Source organism: Saccopteryx leptura, chromosome 6 (genome assembly GCF_036850995.1).
Source record: "Saccopteryx leptura isolate mSacLep1 chromosome 6, mSacLep1_pri_phased_curated, whole genome shotgun sequence".
In the NCBI taxonomy this organism is placed as follows: domain Eukaryota; kingdom Metazoa; phylum Chordata; class Mammalia; order Chiroptera; family Emballonuridae; genus Saccopteryx; species Saccopteryx leptura.
Window position 1 is genome coordinate 54,562,319 of NC_089508.1, and position 18,398 is coordinate 54,580,716.

The 18,398-nt window shown below is 41.2% G+C and overlaps 2 protein-coding genes across 5 annotated transcripts in view; one reads left to right on the forward strand and one right to left on the reverse strand.

The window, feature by feature from the left end:
• ZNF609 (zinc finger protein 609) overlaps positions 1 to 18,398 on the reverse strand; it is a 279,517-nt gene that overhangs the window by 202,674 nt on the left and 58,445 nt on the right. The window lies entirely within an intron of this gene.
• The window catches only part of CSNK1G1 (casein kinase 1 gamma 1), a 505,634-nt gene that overhangs the window by 90,074 nt on the left and 397,162 nt on the right, over positions 1 to 18,398 (forward strand). The gene's annotated exons all lie outside the window — the stretch shown is intronic.

Sequence of the window (18,398 nt, forward strand, 5' to 3'; positions counted from 1 at the left end):
GTTTGTCATCGCACCTTGTGCTCAACAATCCTTTGGGCAATTCACAGGGTAGTGACAGCTGACATTCATTTATAAGACAGCTGGCCAAAATTAGGGACCAAGTCTAAAATATTCCCTCTCACATGAACAGACACTTCTCCCAGGAAGAAATACAAATGGCCAACAGATATATGAAAAGATGCTCATCTTCTTTAGTTATTAGAGAAATGCAAATCAAAACTGCAATGAGATACCACCTCACACCTGTTAGATTAGCTATTATTAACAAGACACGTAATAGCAAATGTTGGAGAGGCTGTGGAGAAAAAGGAACCCTCATACACTGTTGGTGGGAATGTAAAGTAGTACAACCATTATGGAAGAAAGTATGGTGGTTCCTCAAAAAACTGAAAATAGAACTACCTTATGACCCAGCAATCCCTCTACTGGGTATATACCCCAAAAACTCAGAAACATTGATACGTAAAGACACATGCAGCCCCATGTTCATTGCAGCATTGTTCACAGTGGCCAGGACATGGAAACAACCAAAAAGCCCGTCAATAGATGACTGGATAAAGAAGATGTGGCACATATACACTATGGAATACTACTCAGCCATAAGAAATGATGACATTGGATCATTTACAGCAAAATGGTGGGATCTTGATAACATTATACGAAGTGAAATAAATCAGAAAAAACCAGGAACTGCATTATTCCATACGTAGGTGGGACATAAAAGTGAGACTAAGAGACATTGATAAGAGTGTGGTGGTTACGGGGGGAGGGGGGAGAGGGAGAGGGAAAGGGGGGAGGGGGAGGGGCACAAAGAAAACTAGATAGAAGGTGACAGAGGACAATCTGACTTTGGGTGATGGGTATGCAACATAATTGAACGACAAGATAACCTGGACATGTTATCTTTGAATATATGTATCCTGATTTATTGATGTCACCCCATTAAAAAAATAAAATTATTAAAATTAAAAAAAAAGATAACAGACCCTGGCCTATTGGCTCAGCGGTAGAGCGTAGGCCTGGTGTGCAGGGGACCCAGGTTCGATTCCCGGCCAGGGCACATAGGAGAAGCGCCCATTTGCTTCTCCACCCCCCCCTCCTTCCTCTCTGTCTCTCTCTTCCCCTCCCGCAGCCAAGGCTCCATTGGAGCAAGGATGGCCCGGGCACTAGGGATGGCTCCTTGGCCTCTGCCCCAGGCACTAGAGTGGCTGTGGTCGCAGCAGAGCGACGCCCCGGAGGGGCAGAGCATCGCCCCCTGGTGGGCGTGCCGGGTGGATCCCGGTCGGGCGCATGTGGGAGTCTGTCTGACTGTCTCTCCCCGTTTCCAGCTTCAGAAAAATACAAAAAAAAAAAAAAAAAGATAACAAATAAAATAAAATAAAATATTCCCTCTCCGTACTCAATATAAATTAACTGTCTATACAGGGAGTGTTACTTTCAAGTAACAGAAAGGATTCAATTTTACATGATCCTAGCCTTATGGCTCTACAGCAGATCTAAAGCTACCAAATGTTGCTCATATATATTAGGTAGTGTGATGTCCAATACAAATTACAAAAAAGAGTAATTCTGAGGCAAATGGAAAACAGCAATTCTGTTCCCTATGATACTGTGTGCACCGATTTCTTACTCTCCCCTTTCTTTCCAGCCCAGTTTCATCTTGTAAAGTCTTTCTCAGATTAAAAAGCAGGTAGTAAATAACTAATTCCTACAGGCTAATTGTTGATACTAGCACAAGGTATTCTCTCTCTCCAGGGGTATGTGTACTTGAATAGGAAACTCAAAACCTTCAAATCCCAAAGGAACTGCAAGCAAGTCATCAGGGGATATTATTTTGAAGAAGAGCTCCTAGCATTTTATCAAATCATACTAAATAAACTCAAATTCAGCAACTGTTTACTGATGATCTATCATAGTGTCAATCACAAGGATGAGACATAGTTCTCGCCCTTCGATGCTCAGCCCAACTGGAGAACAAAACAACAAAAATACTTGCTTTTCTTTACTAAATGTTGGCTATACATTGGGCACTGAGCGGTTTTACATAAGCAATATGTATTAAGTATCATACTTAACTCAGTGCTTAGCAAATAACATTCAATTTATTGTGGCCATGATTACTGTAATTATTACCTTCATAATTACACTTAATCTTCACTTCTGCTCTATCAAGTAGTTATTAGCTTTACTTTAAGTGAGGAAAACAGAGGCTCAGAGAGGCTGAGTAACATGCTCAAAATCATACAGCTATTAAGAGCCAGGAATCAAACTCAAGCCTGTATGATTCTATAATTTATGCTATTAATAACTATACAATATTTAATATTTCCATAACATTAATACAAATGCCACAGAACAATGTTTCAATCAAAGAAAGAATTCATCTACAACAGTAGTCTCAAAGATTATAATGGAGCTGAAAAATTCCTAGTGCTAGTGATGTCATAGCCATAAGGTAGTCGTGCAACACATTACTCATGTGTTTGTGATGATGCTGATGCAAACAAACCTACTATGCACATACAATTATGTATAACATAATAGTTGGTAATGATAATAAACAACTGGTACTACTTTATTATTACTTATACTATACTATATACCTTTTGTCATTATTTTAGAGTGGAATCTTTCTATTTGTAAAAAAAAGTTTGCTTCAAAGTGTGTTGGCAGCAGCCTCATACAACTTGTGTATACCATGTCTCTTGATTGCATCACATTCTCCTGTGCTTGATTTAATCTTGTGTTGTTTTATACAGTAACACGCTGTACAGGCTTGTAGCCTAGAAGCAGTCAACTATACCACATAGCCCAGGCATGTAGTAGTCTACACCATCTAGGTTCACTTAAGTATAGTCTGATGTTCACACAATGACAAAATCACCCACAATGCATTTCACCCAACATATTTCTGTCATTAAGTGGCAATGACTATAGAAAGATGTTTAATTTCACCCAGAAGTCTGAGGAGTTGGTAACAAGTATATGCTATAAAGAAGTGACATTTGAGCTGAATCCTGAATGGCACTTAATTTGCCAAGTGGGTAAGAAAGGAGGTAAGAGTTTGGTCCAACTAAAAACTGATGAGGGTCTGAACAAAGAAAGTGGCAATGAGTATAGAGAAGGAGGGAGGTAGAGAGAGATATAGAGAAGAGATATGTAGGAGATAGTCTCTCAAAGGGACTTTGTGATACACTAGATGTAAGCAGTGAGGAAAAAGTGTCAAGAATAACTTAGAAGTTTCTAGTTTGGGCAAATGGAAGAAAATATTCCCATTACTAAAGTGAGAAAGCACAGCCCTGGCCACGTAGTTCAGTTGGTAAAGTACATCGTCCTTGATACCCAAGGTTGTGGATTCAATCCCCTATCAGGGCACATACAAGAAACAACTAATAAAAGCATAAATAAGTGGAACAACAAATTGATGTTTCTCCTTTCCTCTCTCTATAAAATCAATCAATAAATTTAAGGGCCCTGGCTGGTTGGCTCAGTGGTAGAGCGTCGGCCTGGCGTGCAGGAGTCCCGGGTTCGATTACCGGCCAGGGCACATATGAGAAGCGCCCATCTGCTTATCCACCCTTCCCCCTCTCCTTCCTCTCTGTCTCTCTCTTCCCCTCCCGCAGCTGAGGCTCCATTGGAGCAAAAGATGGCCCGGGCGCTGGGGATGGCTCCTTGGCCTCTGCCCCAGGCGCTAGAATGGCTCTGGTCGCGACAGAGCGACACCCAGGATGGGCAGAGCATCGCCCCCTGGTGGGCGTGCCGGGTGGATCCCGGTCGGGCGCATGCGGGAGTCTGTCTGATTGCCTCCCCGTTTCCAGCTTCAGAAAAATACAAAAAAAAATAATAATAAAAAATAAATTTAAGAAAATAAAAAGTGAGAAAGCATTCAAAAAGTTGGGCTTTAGGGATAATCATAATTTTGTTATAGATATTGTGAGTCTGAAGTGTATTTAGGACAACCAAGCAAAGAAATCTGTTAGGTATCTAGAAACAAACTTAGGAAAGAGGTCAGAGTAGAGGATGAAAATTTGGGAGTCACTGCTATGACTATAGTAGTTTTTAAAAAAATGAGAGTATAAGAGATTGACAAGTAGGTAGCACTCATGATATATACAATAATAAGGCAAGTCTTAACACTGAGACCATACTGAACTCTGAAAATAAGCAAGGCCTTACTTAACAAATGCGCATAAACCAAAATATGCCCAGTGCCTCCATCTTCACAGATAAAAAAACACTGAGGTTGTTGGTACAGAGTGGGAACTGATAACTAAAGACAAAGACTTCAGTGAAGATACTTTATATCTTCAAATACGTATCTAGCAAATTGAATATTCAATAAATACATAATGAACAGAAAACATGAATGAAGGAGGCATGAAGAATAAAACAGAATGCCCGAAGTTATACAGCTCAAGTGATAGAATGAACATTAATATCCAGATGCTCTCAATCTTGTAAACTTTGTATTCCACAGGTTTCTCCAACCCTATCTCCTTCACACACACACACACACACACACGACTATCTTGTTATAAAACATAATTGAAATAATCTGAAATCTCAAACAAGAGTAGAAATGTTCCCTTCAAAACTCCATATTAATAAAGGGCATTTCTAAAATAAACCATTGTTAACCTTACATCTAACAGTAAAAGACTGAACATTTCCCCCTAAAATCAGAAACAAGGCCAGGATGTCTGCTGTTGTCACTTCTATTCAACACTGTACTGAAGGCTACAGCCAGGCAATTAGACCAGAAAAAAGAAAAAAATCTGTATTGGAAAGGAAGTAAAAGTATCTTTATTTGCAGATGACATGACCTTGTATATAGAAAATCCCAAAGAATGCACCAAAAAAACCTATTAAAGCTTATAAATTAGTTCAGCAGATAAAGATCAATAAACACAAATCAATTAATTTTCTTACTGATTGATTTTAGAGAGGAAGGGAGAGAGGGAAAGAGGGAGAGAAAGAGAGGGAGGGAGAGAAAAAGCATTCTTATTCCACTTAGTTGTACATTCACTGGTTGCTTCTCATATGTGCCCTGACTGGGGATCAAAACCACAATGTTGGTGTTTCAGGATGATGCTTTAACTGATTGAACTAAACATCCAGGGCATAAGTCAATTATATTTCTATACACAGCTCCCCCGGTTGGATAGCTTGGCTGATAGAGCGTCATCAGGAAGCACAGGGGTTGCCAGTTGATCCCCAGTTAGGGCACTAAGAATGCTGCAACTATGAGTTGTCTCCCTTTCTGTCTGTCTCTCTCACTAGCTAAAAAAATAAAAATAATAAAAAAAAAAAGTGTGACACTTGTACTCTAAAATTCACAAAACATCATTGAAAGAAATTAAAGACCTATAAATGGAAAGAGAATCTATCTATGTATATGAATTAAAAACTTAAAATAGTTAAGATTGCAATACTCTCCAAATAGTTTAAGAGTCCACAATCTCTAAGATGATCCTAAAATTCATATGGAAATACAACAGACTCAAAATACCCAAAATTATCTTTTTTTTTTAAAGTATAAGTGGTTTTATTTATTTATTTATTTATATTTTTTACAGAGACAGAGAGAGAGTCAGAGCGAGGGATAGATAGGGACAGCAGACAGGAACTGAGAGAGATGAGAAGCATCAATCATTAGTTTTTCCGTTGCAACATCTTAGTTCATTGATTGCTTTCTTATATGTGCCTTGACCGTGGGGCTACAGCAGACCGAGTGACACTTTGCTCGAGCCAGCGACCTTGGGTCCAAGCTGGTAAGCTTTGCTCAAACCAGATGAGCCCATGCTCAAGCTGGCGACCTCAGGGTCTCGAACCTGGGTCCTCCGCATCCCAGTCCTATGCTCTATCTACTGTGCCACTGCCTGGTCAGGCCAAAAATTATCTTGAAAACAAAACCAAAGTTGGAAAACTCACAGTTCCTGATTTTAAAACTTACTACAAAGCTATAATAAAATAATACTGACATAAGAATAGATGTATGTATCAGCAGAACATAAAACTGAGAGCCCAAACAAAAACCCATGCATTTCTAGTAAACTGATTTTCTACAAGGATGTCAAGACAAACCAATGGAGAAAGAACAGTCTTTCAACAAGTAGAGCAGGGAAAACTGGATATCCACATATAAAAGAATAAATGGATCTCTACTTCACACTATATACAATAATAAACTCAAAATTGATCAAAGATCTAAATATAAGAGCTAAAACTATAAAACTCTTAGAAGAAAGCCTAGATGTAAATCTTCATGACCTTGGATAAGGCAGTGGTTATTTTTTTAAATACACCAAAAGCATAGCAACTAAAGGGAAAATAGCTAAATTAGGCTTCATCAAAATTTAAAATTTTGTGCTTCAAAGGACACAATCAAGAAAATGAGCCCTGGGCCCTGGCCGGTTGGCTCAGTGGTAGAGCATCGGCCTGGCGTGCGGGATTCCCAGGTTCAATTCCCAGCCAGGGCACACAGGAGAAGCGCCCATCTGCTTCTCCACCCCTCCCCCTCTCCTTCCTCTCTCTCTCTTCCCCTCCTGCAGCCAAGGCTCCATTGGAGCAAAGTTGGCCCGGGCGCTGAGGATGGCTCTATGGCCTCTGCCTCAGGCGCTAGAATGGCTCTGGTTGCAACAGAGCAACGCCCCAGATGGGCACAGCATCACTCCCTGGTGGGCATGCCGGGTGGATCCCGGTCGGACACATGTGGGAGTCTGTCTGACTGCCTCCCCGTTTCCAACTTCAGAAAAATAAAAAAAATAAAAAAATAAAGGAAAGAAGGAAAGGAAGGAAAGGAAGGAAAGGAAGGAAAGGAAGGAAGGAAAGGAAGGAAGGAAGGAAGGAAGGAAGGAAGGAAGGAAGGAAGGAAGGAAGGAAGGAAGAGAGCCCTGGCCAGATAGCTTGGTTGTTTAGAGCAGTGGTCCCCTAGCCCCGAGCCACAGACCGGTACCGGTCCGTGGGCCATTTGGTACCCATCTGCAGAGAAAAAATAAATAACTTACATTATTTCCATTTTATTTATATTTAAGTCTGAACAATGTTTTATTTTTAAAGAATGACCAGATTCCCTCTGTTACATCCGTCTAAGACTCACTCTTGACGCTTGTCTCGGTCACATGATACATTTATCCATCCCACCCTAAAGGCCAATCTGTGAAAATATTTTCTGACATTAAACCGGTCTGTGGCCCAAAAAAGGTTGGGGACCTCTGGTTTAGAGCATCGTATTGCTATACAAAAGTTGCAGGTTTAATCCCCAGTCTGGGCAAATACAGAAACAGGTAAATGTCTCTCTCTCTCTCTCTCTCTCTCTCTCTACTCCTCTCTAAAATCAATAAATAAAGTTTTCAAAAAGTAAAAAGACAATCCATATAAATGGGAGAAAGTATTTGCCCATCATATAAAGAGTGGTACCCGGTATATATAGACTTTTACAACTCAACAATAAAAAGACAACCCAAATAAAATATTGGCAAAAAATTTAACCAGGCGTATCTCCAAAGAAGATATACAAATGGCCAATAAGCATATGAAAGATGTTCAGAATCATTAGTCATTAAGGAAATGTAAATTAAAACCACAATGAGATAAACTTTATACTCATTAGGATGGTTATTCATTAGGATAGTTATTATCAAAAAATGGACAAAAACAAGTGTTGACCAAGATGTAACGTGTGTGTGTGCATGTGCACATGTGTGCGAGACTGTTAATGGGGCCACAGGCTTCTGTTTAAGGTGATGAAATTATTCTGGAATTAAATAATGGTAATGGTTGCACAATCCTGTGAATTTGCTATAAAACTACTGAATTATACACTTAATAAACAGGAGGTGTAAATAACTTAATTTTTTTCTTTTAGAGAGTGGGGAGGGGGGCAGGAAGAATCAACTCCCATATGTGTCTTGACCAGGCAAGCCCAGAGTTTTGAACCAGTGTTCCAGGTCAATGCTTTATCCACTGCGCAACCACAGGTTAGGCAATTTATTTTATTTTATTATTATTATTATTATTTTTGGTGAGAGAGAGACAGAAACAGAAAGGGAGAGAGATGAAAAGCATCAATTCTTGTTGCAGCACCTTAGTTGCTCATTGACTGCTTTCTCATATGTGCCTTGACTGGGGGCTCCAGCCAAGCTAGTGATCCCTTGCTCAAGCCAGCGGCCTTGGGCTCAAGCCAGTGGCCATGGTGTCATGTCTATAATCCCATGCTGAAGCCAATGACCCTGTGCTCAAGCCGGATGAGCTCAAGCTAGTGACTTCAGGGTTTCGAAACTGGGTCTTTCACATCCCAGGCCGATGCTCTATGCACTGCACCATGGCCTGGTCAGGCTAAATAACTTATTTAAAAAAATTTGTATGAGGTAAGAAAAATCCCCATATATAACCTATTAGCTCACCTCTTCCCAAAAAATTCTCCACTATCTATCATTCTTCAAGAGTTCAAGAAATACATTACTATCTACTTCCTGGCAATAAGGCAAGGCAGGAACATTAAAGCCTACTGATAAGCAAACAAAAATCAGAAATATTATCCACAATTTAGACTACCAGACATCATTTATCAACTTTCCATTCATATGAAATTTAAGTTACATGAAAGATTATCCTAGATTAACTTAAATTCTTAAGGCAGTTTCTTGGTCAAAGCCTACTATTAAGTAGTCAATCTTATTATAGAGAAAGAGAAAGAGAAAGAGGCGGGGGTGGGGAGAGAAGGAGAGGAAGATGAGAGAGTGAAAGAAACATTAATTTGTTGTTCTACTTATTTCTGCATTCATTGGTTGATTCTTGTATGTGCCCTGACCGTGAATTGAACCAGCAACCTTGGCGTAATGTATAACCAACTGAGCCACCCAGCCAGGGATAAGTAGTCCATCTTGATTTGATCTCTTCAAACCATAGTGCTGGCTCTGCCGTTGGCTCAATAGATAGAGCACTGGTCCAATATGGGCATCCCAGGTTTGATTCCCAGTCAGGGCACACAGGAAAAGAGACCATCTACTTCTCCCCTATTCACTCTCCCCTTCCGCAGCCACAGCCGGTGGCTCTATTGGTTCAAGCGTGACCCCAGACGCTGAGAAGAGCTTGGTTGGTCCAAGTGCATCAGCCTCAGGCATTAAAAATAGCTCGGGAGGCCCTGGCTGGTTGGCTCAGCGGTAGAGCGTCGGCCTGGCGTGCGGGGAACCCGGGTTCGATTCCCGGCCAGGGCACATAGGAGAAGCGCCCATTTGCTTCTCCACCCCCCTCTCCTTCCTCTCTGTCTCTCTCTTCCCCTCCCGCAGCCAAGGCTCCATTGGAGCAAAGATGGCCCGGGCACTGGGGATGGCTCCTTGGCCTCTGCCCCAGGTGCTAGAGTGGCTCTGGTCACGGCAGAGCGACACCCCGGAGGGGCAGAGCATCGCCCCCTGGTGGGCGTGCTGGGTGGATCCCGGTCGGGCGCATGCGGGAGTCTGTCTGACTGTCTCTCCCCGTTTCTAGCTTCGGAAAAATAAAAAAAAAAAAAAAAAAAAAAAAATAGCTCAGGACTCTAGAATCGGCCCTAGATGGGGTTGGCAGGTGGATCCCAGTTGGGGCATTGTGGGAATCTGCCTATCTCCCCTCCTCTCACCTAAAAAAAATTAAAAAACAAACAAACAAAAAACCCATAGTGATGATAGTTTCAAAAGATTATTCTCAGAATTGCTAGCATAATTATCTTGAGTAGAAACTCCTCTGTCCCTATTATATGGAGAGTCCATGTTAAATGAAAAGATAATCACAAAATAACCTATCAGCACAGAATGCATATTTTCAGAGAATATAAATTAAAATATACCCAGCTTGCATCTTTTCCCATTTCTTTCCTATCAAAAGATTATAAGGGTATCCAGTATTAGTAAAGGTTTCTTTGGTGAATGGCACACCTATCTAGCCAATGCCAAAGAGTGCTTTTTAGAAACCAGTCTCTTGTAGTCCCTACCAATTTTTAACATTAAGGAGGAAGAATAAATAAGTCTAAAATACATTTCTCTACTAGGCCAAGATTCTCATTTTCTTTATCACCAACTTCTAAATGTTAAACAAAAATCTAAACATCTAATAAGCCAAAGTTCCAGACTAGTCAATATAAATTCAGTAAAAAATTACATATAAAAAAAGATTTGTTTCTGTGTGGCTGCCTTAACTAAAATGTTATTCTAAGGGGGAAAAAAAAGTCCCCGTGGCTCAGTTTATCTCCGGATTCAATAAAAGACAGCCCTTATCTTTTTCTACAGCAAGAAGTCTTCAAAGACTTAGACTTTCAATGAAAGCATAATTGTTCTGTTAATTGACACCACAGAAACCTCTTTCCAAAAAGAGGAAAGCAGGTCAACATTTAGCCTTCAACAATAAAACCACCCCCCTTCACACACATATTCATTCATCAAAACTAATTTAAAAAGCAAACTCCCAGCCTGACTAGGTGGTAGTGCAGTGTATAGAGCTTTGAACTGGGAAGCAGAAGATCCAGGTTCGAAACCCTGAGGTCGCCAGCTTAAGCATGGGAGCAAGGCTCACCAGCTTGAGCCCAAGGTCACCGGCTTGAGCAAGGGTCACTCAGTCTGCTGTAGCCCTCCGTCCCGCCCCAGTCAAGGCACATATGAGAAAGCAATCAATGAACTAAAGTGCTGCAATGAAAAATTGATGCTTCTCATCTCTCTCCCTTCTTGTCTATCCCTATCTGTCCCTCTCTCTGTCAAAAACAAACATTGAGATTTCTAGAGACAATCACGGATGAAGATTAACAATTTGGCTTGAACGGGGGGGGGGGGGGGGGGGGGGGAGAGGGAGGGGTTTGGGGGAGGGGAGGGGCACAAAGAAAACCAGTTAGAAGGTGACGAAGACAATTGGACTTTGGGTGATGGGAATGCAGCATAATCAAATGTCAAAATAACCTAGAGATGGTTTCTCTGAACATATGTACCCTGATTTATCAATGTCACCCCATTAAATTAAAAAAAAAAAAAACTTGGCTTGAGACAAGTTATAAAAACTTAAAGGCAGAGTTTCATACTCCGGGGTAAGATTTCATCAAATGTAATAAAATCTATATAAACTGGGCCAGATTAGGTCGTTCTCAAATGGGAAAAGTAAAGGTGTTTAAAGGAACAGGGTTGAGAGTCATGAGGTGTATAGATTATGCCCATGCCAGTCCTGAACCAATAATCTTAGCCAGTTTCACAACATTAAAGAAATTCTTCTGTTAAGAAAAAGAACATGGTAGAAGTCATTTTTGTTCTTCCTTTCACCTTTCTGCATTTTCTAAATTCTTTATAATAAAGCACTTATTACTTTTATGATATTTAAAACTTTTTTTTAAAAAGCACTAATAGTAGGTTTCAACACCTGAATGCTGAAACTTCACTACTAAAAAATAATCTTAAAGAAACGTAAGACCAAGTAGACCAGTTGCATAAGTCACAAGGTTAAGACGTTTCCATTTGCCAAGTAGTTTGCTCTGAGGGCATCAGAGAGATAACAATGGTTGTACTTTGCCCCAATCTTCCCTCTGACAAAACAGGTTTTTGTTTAGAGTCACCAGATGTCTCAGCAAGTGCCAGAAGCTCAGAGCCTAGATAACACAGCTGGTTTGGGACTCCCATGCAGGCGTTAAGAAACATTCTCCTGCCCACAACCCTATTGAGCAAGCTCTGGCAGCTGCCCAGGGCCAGTAAAGAAGAATGAGGGGACAGGGGTCCAGAGCCACAGTTGCACCCACATCAGTGCTCTTGTTTTGTCCTCAAATGGCTCACTCTGCTGCCAATTTCAGAATTTCAGGTCTTACTGGTCTTCCTGGTTTAGCCACGGTGGCTGTCTACCCTCTTACAAAAAAAAAAAGAACCCACACTGGCAATGGCTGGATTTTAGTAAAACTTAAATACTTCCAAATAAACTAAGGGTACCTTGCTTAGGGCACTTTCATAAAAGTTATGAGCCTTGATTCCACCTAGTTAAATCCCTCTGGCTTTCTTCTTGGCAGACCAAAATATTAATAGGCTGCCCTAGAAGAGCTGTAAAACACTCAATATCCAACCACTTCCTGTACCTTGAAATGTTAATACTAAAGGGGGTGAAAGGGAAAAAAAAAAAGCAAAATAAGAAAAGGAAGGGGGAAAAACCTTCCTCTTAGGGAAATGCCTAGACCCCAGAGACCAGGTCTAAGTTCCCTCCCTGCTCCGCTTCCAGCCATTACAGCCAAAGCCAAGAACAATCTTTCCACTTACAGAGCCTTCCTCAGCCAACTTTTGAGCCAGAACGAGACTCTGTTGGCACATGCCAGTTCTTGTTTATGAGCTGGTTACCACCTCAAAGGCTGCTTGGGCCAAGGCCTGCCCTCTCTTTAGAGGATCTTTCAAACTTCAGAATGGGACCTTTTCTTGGATTCCTCTCAAGACACTAAGGTGGTTACTTAACCTCCTGTTTTTTATCCAAGGACTTCTCTGGGTACTATATTCTCAGGGAACGGTCAACGTCATCCAACATGAAAGGACATTTCACCCACCCATACAAATAGAGAAAGACTGAAAGATTTTATGTTAAAAGTAAAAGCAAACACTTTCAGAAGTAATGGTCATAAAGAAAGGGGGTCATTAGAGTTGAAATGACCAAAATCAGATGATCATCTCCTTTGTTGTTATAAGTATAACAGAGAAAGTGGGAAGAAACATACCTGTTTTGCTGACAGTTCAACTCTGTCATGTGCCCAGAATTTATTTCTGAAATTCTATAATAGAAATTTTTCTAGGTTGAATTCCATACCCTACTGGCTAGGAGTTGAAAATAGACATTTGGAAGCTAGATTTTCAGAATATTTTTTGCTGCCTTTCCATCCTACCTAGGTCTCTTTCTTCCCCTTAATTCCACTTTTTAGGGACTAAGGAGGAAGAATGAAAACCTAAACATACTTAGACGTAGTTATATGTTAGAACCTGGTTCTCTACTGCCTTAAATGAAAAAAGGATTTTAAAAAACGTTTTGTGGAAACATAACATTCACAACAGAAAATTGCATATATCATATATGTACAATTTACTGTACTTTCATAAAAGTGCACAGCCATGTAAGCACCACCCATCTCAAGAGATAGTTTTTTTGTTTGTTTTAGCATACAGTTTAGCATCCCCAAGATTTGCCTTCTTGGGGATATGTGGCAATGTCTGGAGACATTTTTGGTTGTCTTAACTTGGAATTCTACTGGCATCTTATAGGTAAAGGCAAGAATGCTGCTAAACATTCTAGAATACATAGGACTGTCCCCACCACAAAGAATTATCTAGCCCCAAACCAATAGTTCTGTTTTTGAAAAACCCTGGATTATTATATTGAGTGGGACACTCAAAACCATGTCAACACAATAAATTATAAATTTAAAAGTTTTTTAAAAAAACAAAAATAAAAAATTAAAATTATAAAAAGAAAAGAAAAAGCCTGGATTATAACAACCCAGAAACCCTCCTTGTACTTCCTCTGCAGGAAGAACTTCTCCTACTAAAATGCAAAGCTCTCTGGCTCTAGCAGAAAAGCTGCTGTTACATGATGTCATGAGAAAGGCGAGACACAAAGCCTCAATGATCTCGGATGAAAAAACTCACCTACCTCAAAAAACAGGAGAAAAGAAACAGAACAAACATTTATTGCTGACATACAACTACTAGACCACCATATACTATGCACTTCCAGTGTAGTTTTAATCCACATAAAATTTAAGAAAAATGAGTTTCAGGAAGGTAGATAATTTGCAAGATTCTACATCAATTAAGTGACAGTGCTGAGATTTAAATACAAGTCTAATCAAAGTCCATGCTTTCAATTTAATTCCATTATGGAAGTTGAGATTGTCCTGGAAAAGACAGTGAAAAGCAGAAAAAAATATAGAAAGTGGTTGAAGTAAAAAGCAAAGATGACTCTTTCATTGCTTATACGTAGCATGGGGGAAAAAAGCTTTTCCTTAAAGCATGACTCATCTAGTAAACCAAATCTAGCAACAGAACGAAGTTAGGTTCTTTCACCTTTCAGAGAATTTTAGAATGTTTTTTGTAGACATGTGTTCCCCGTTGTATTTTGTATACTATCCATTGCACAGGGAGGAACTTCCTAATATGCCATATAAGTTATCTATTGTACCTTCTTGGTATTCCTTAGGAAATCAATCCTGGGCCCCCTTCCTTCCATCTCATTCAAAAGACACATTTTTCCTGGGTAAGTTCACCCACTTCTATGGCATTATTATTTATCTGTTCACATTAATAATTCTACATCTTTAGATATCCAGTTCTCTCTCATGACCTTCAGATCTTATAGGGTACTTCATTTCTACTTGGTTGTTAATTCATTTAACTTTTTCCTCCAAATTAAACACTTTTCTTTAGAGAAAGACATACAGGGACAGACAGGAATGGAGAGAAATGAGAAGCATCAACCCATAGTTGCAGCACCTTAGTTGCTCATTGATTGCTTTCTCATTTGTTCCTTGAAGAGGGTACTCCAGCCGAGCCAGTGACCCCTTGCTCAAGCCAGCAACCTTTGGACTCAAGCCTGTGACCTTTGGGCTCAAGGCAGCACCCATGAGGTCATGTCTATGATCCCATGCTCAAGTCAGTGGCCTCGCACTAAAGCTGGTAACCCTGCACAGCAAGCTGATGACCTTGGGGTTTTGAACCTGGGTCCTCAGCACCCTGGGCCAATGCTCTACCTACTGCGCCATCGCCTGGTCAGGCCAAATTAACTACTCTTCATCCTTCAGATATTTACTCAAACTTTTTTTTTTTTTTTGTTCTAATACTGAAGCTGGAAACGGGGAGAGACAGTCAGACAGACCCCCCCCCCCCCCCCCCGCATGCGCCCGACCGGGATCCACCCGGCACGCCCACCAGGGGCTACGCTCTGCCCACCAGGGGGCGATGCTCTGCCCCTCCGGGGCATCGCTCTGCCGCGACCAGAGCCACTCTAGCGCCTGGGGCAGAGGCCAAGGAGCCATCCCCAGCGCCCGGGCCATCTCTGCTCCAATGGAGCCTTGGCTGCGGGAGGGGAAGAGAGAGACAGAGAGGAAGGAGGGGGTGGGGGTGGAGAAGCAAATGGGCGCTTCTCCTGTGTGCCCTGGACAGGAATCGAACCCGGGTCCCCCGCATGCCAGGCTGATGCTCTACCGCTGAGCCAGCCGGCCAGGGCCTTACTCAAACTTCTTCATGGGCATTTTCTGACCCCCACCCTGATGTGGACAAAAAAGGGGCTACAAACTAAACCTAACAAGCTCAGGGGAGGCCTGCCTGGCAAGCTTTACAAACTCAGAGACCAAAAGTAACCACACAGGATGGTCTGAAATTAAAACTTCCTAACTGAAGGCAATTCATGGCAGGTAGTCATGCCCTAGGCAGGTACCTTTCTTTTTTTTTATTATTATTTATTTATTTATTTATTTATTTTTCATTTTTCTGAAGCTGGAAACAGGGAGAGACAGTCAGAGAGACTCCCGCATGCGCCCGACCGGGATCCACCCGGCACGCCCACCATGGGGCGGCGCTCTGCCCACCAGGGGGCGATGCTCTGCCCATCCTGGGCGTCGCCATATTGCGACCAGAGCCACTCTAGCGCCTGGGGCAGAGGCCGAGGAGCCATCCCCAGCGCCCGGGCCATCTTTGCTCCAATGGAGCCTTGGCTGCGGGAGGGGAAGAGAGAGACAGAGAGGAAAGCGCGGCGGAGGGGTGGAGAAGCAAATGGGCGCTTCTCCTGTGTGCCCTGGCCGGGAATTGAACCCGGGTCCTCCGCACGCTAGGCCGACGCTCTACCGCTGAGCCAACCGGCCAGGGCCACAGGTACCTTTCTTGACAAAGGTCAATCTTTCCCTTCCCTAAACCTATTTATTTATTTATTTATTTTGCATCTATGAGAACACACCTTTGGAATGTCAGAGTAATCCCCTTTTTCCAGACCCCACAGGGCACAGAACCCCTCTTTGCTATCTTGTTCTCCTGCATACCATCTCTATGTGCTGTAAATGTCAACTATGCTGTACCCAATGTAAAAATAGTATTTGTCACTTCATTTTACTTTTTATCCAATCTCAGAGATTTCCCTGCTTTGCTTTCTTCTGCCTCCCTAATCTACCACAAATGAATTTCACAAAACCCTTCTTTGACTATAATATATAAAATAAGGTGTAAAACTACCATTCTCTGGAGCATTTATCAATCCATGAAAATTGTGCTTCCAAGCAATTGTCATCAGTTTGGCTCTAATAAACTCATAAAAATTCTCTATAGGTTTGGATGTTTCTAACATAACACTGATGTGCATGTGATTACTTGATTCTATTCTGTCTCTCTTACTAAACTGTATGTACCATTGGACTTTTTATTCAGTAGTCCGCAAGATGAACTTTGGAAATGGTTCTGAAAGATATAGAGACATATAAGCAGAATAAATGCAATGACAGAACTATTCCTAAGATAAGATCAATACAAGAATACTTAAGAAAGATAATTTTTACTAAATGAACACACCACACTAAAATCTAAGTTTCCTTTAAAAACACTGTTTTTGGCCCTGGTTGGCAGAGCTGTGGATAGAATGTTCTTCTAAGCGCCAAGGTCATCAGCTCAACCTAAAGAGAAGCAATCAACGGTGCACAATTCGGTGGAGCAACGAGTTAAAAAGTTTTTTTGGGAATTACAACTTAGACCAAAGACATCATCTCTTGCTAGCAACTCCAAAATTACCCTAATCTCAAATTTCAGGTCAAAACCATCCCTAGAGGGTGCTAAACCAGTCATTTGCTATTTTTCTTGCCAACAGCAAGTAAATAAGTGGTAGGGAAAGTGCTGAGATTTGTGTGTTATTGTTTAATATAAAAATAAACCATCATAGTTTATATTCAAGACTCATTCCCCATTGTTCCCAGTTCATTTCAACAAACTTTCACCAGTATCAAAGCTCTACAGGGTCAAGGGAATGGGAAGATTTAAGTAAGATTTGCCTGGCTCTTTTCTCCTGCTTTTGGTTATTAGATATGAAATGAAGGATGACATGTGACTACGGAATAAAAACAAATTGAGACATCTGAATGTCATTAGGGTACATATATTTTCCAACTATTTTCCCAGATTTTGCTCTGAATGCCACTTCAGGTCACTAATCCAACAGAAATTAGGAACAGCAATAACCTAACTTGACTTCTAAACAGTCAATCCTTTCCCGTGTGTGATATTTGAGGTCACCTACTTGTATAATTGTAAGAGGGTGATTAGAGGATTGGGAAGTGACTTTATTTTAAACCAGGGGTCCCCAAACTACGGCCCGCATGTAACCCCCTGAGGCCACTTATCCGGCCCCACCACATTTCCGAAAGGGGCAACTCTTTCATTGGTGGTCAGTGAGAGGAGCACAGGATGCGGATGCAAAGCACGGCGTCGCTCACATCAAGTACTACTTCCCATGACGCAGGATGCACGCGTCACGGCTCTGGAAGCGCATTAAATCACTTGTTACGGCTAGCAGTGACAAATATGGAACCGGACATTGACCATCTCATTAGCCAAAAGCAGGCCCATAGTTCCCATTGAAATACTGGTCATTTTGTTGATTTAAATTTACTTGTTCTTTATTTTAAATATTGTATTTGTTCCCGTTTTGTTTTTTACTTTAAAATAAGATATGTGCAGTGTGCATAGGGATTTGTTCATAGTTCTTTTTATAGTCCAGCCCTCCAACGGTCTGAGGGACAGTGAACTGGCCCCTGTGTAAAAAGTTTGGGGACCCCTGTTTTAAACCTCTAAATACTCCCTATCCCTCCCCTTTCCCCATTTAATAAATTAAATAATTATTTATTTAATTACTTTCAGTTGGGGAAGAGGACAAAAGTCCTCTTAAAATCTGCATGACTAGCCTGACCAGGCAGTGGCGCAGCGGATAGAGCATCGGATTACAATGCCGAGGACCCAGGTTCGAGACCCCGAGGTCTCCAGCTTAAGCGTGGACTCATCTGGTCTGAGCAAAAAAAAAAGCTCACCAGCTTGGACCCAAGGTCACTGGCTCGAGCAAGGGTTACTCGGTCTGCTGAAGGCCCGCGGTCAAGGCATATATGAGAAAGCAATCAATGAACAACTAAGGTGTCGCAATGCGCAACGAAAAACTAATAATTGATGCTTCTCATCTCTACATTCCTGTCTGTCTATTCCTGTCTATCCCTCTCTCTGACTCTCTGTCTCTGTAATAAAAAATAAAAAAATTAAATTAAAAAAAAAACTGCATGACTAAATATAATCCCATCTGATTAAGTCAGGACTAATAACAAATGTAAAAAAATAAAAAAATAACAATAAGATTTTTTAAAGTGATTTTCAACATTTTTTATCTCATGATACAAACTAATTACT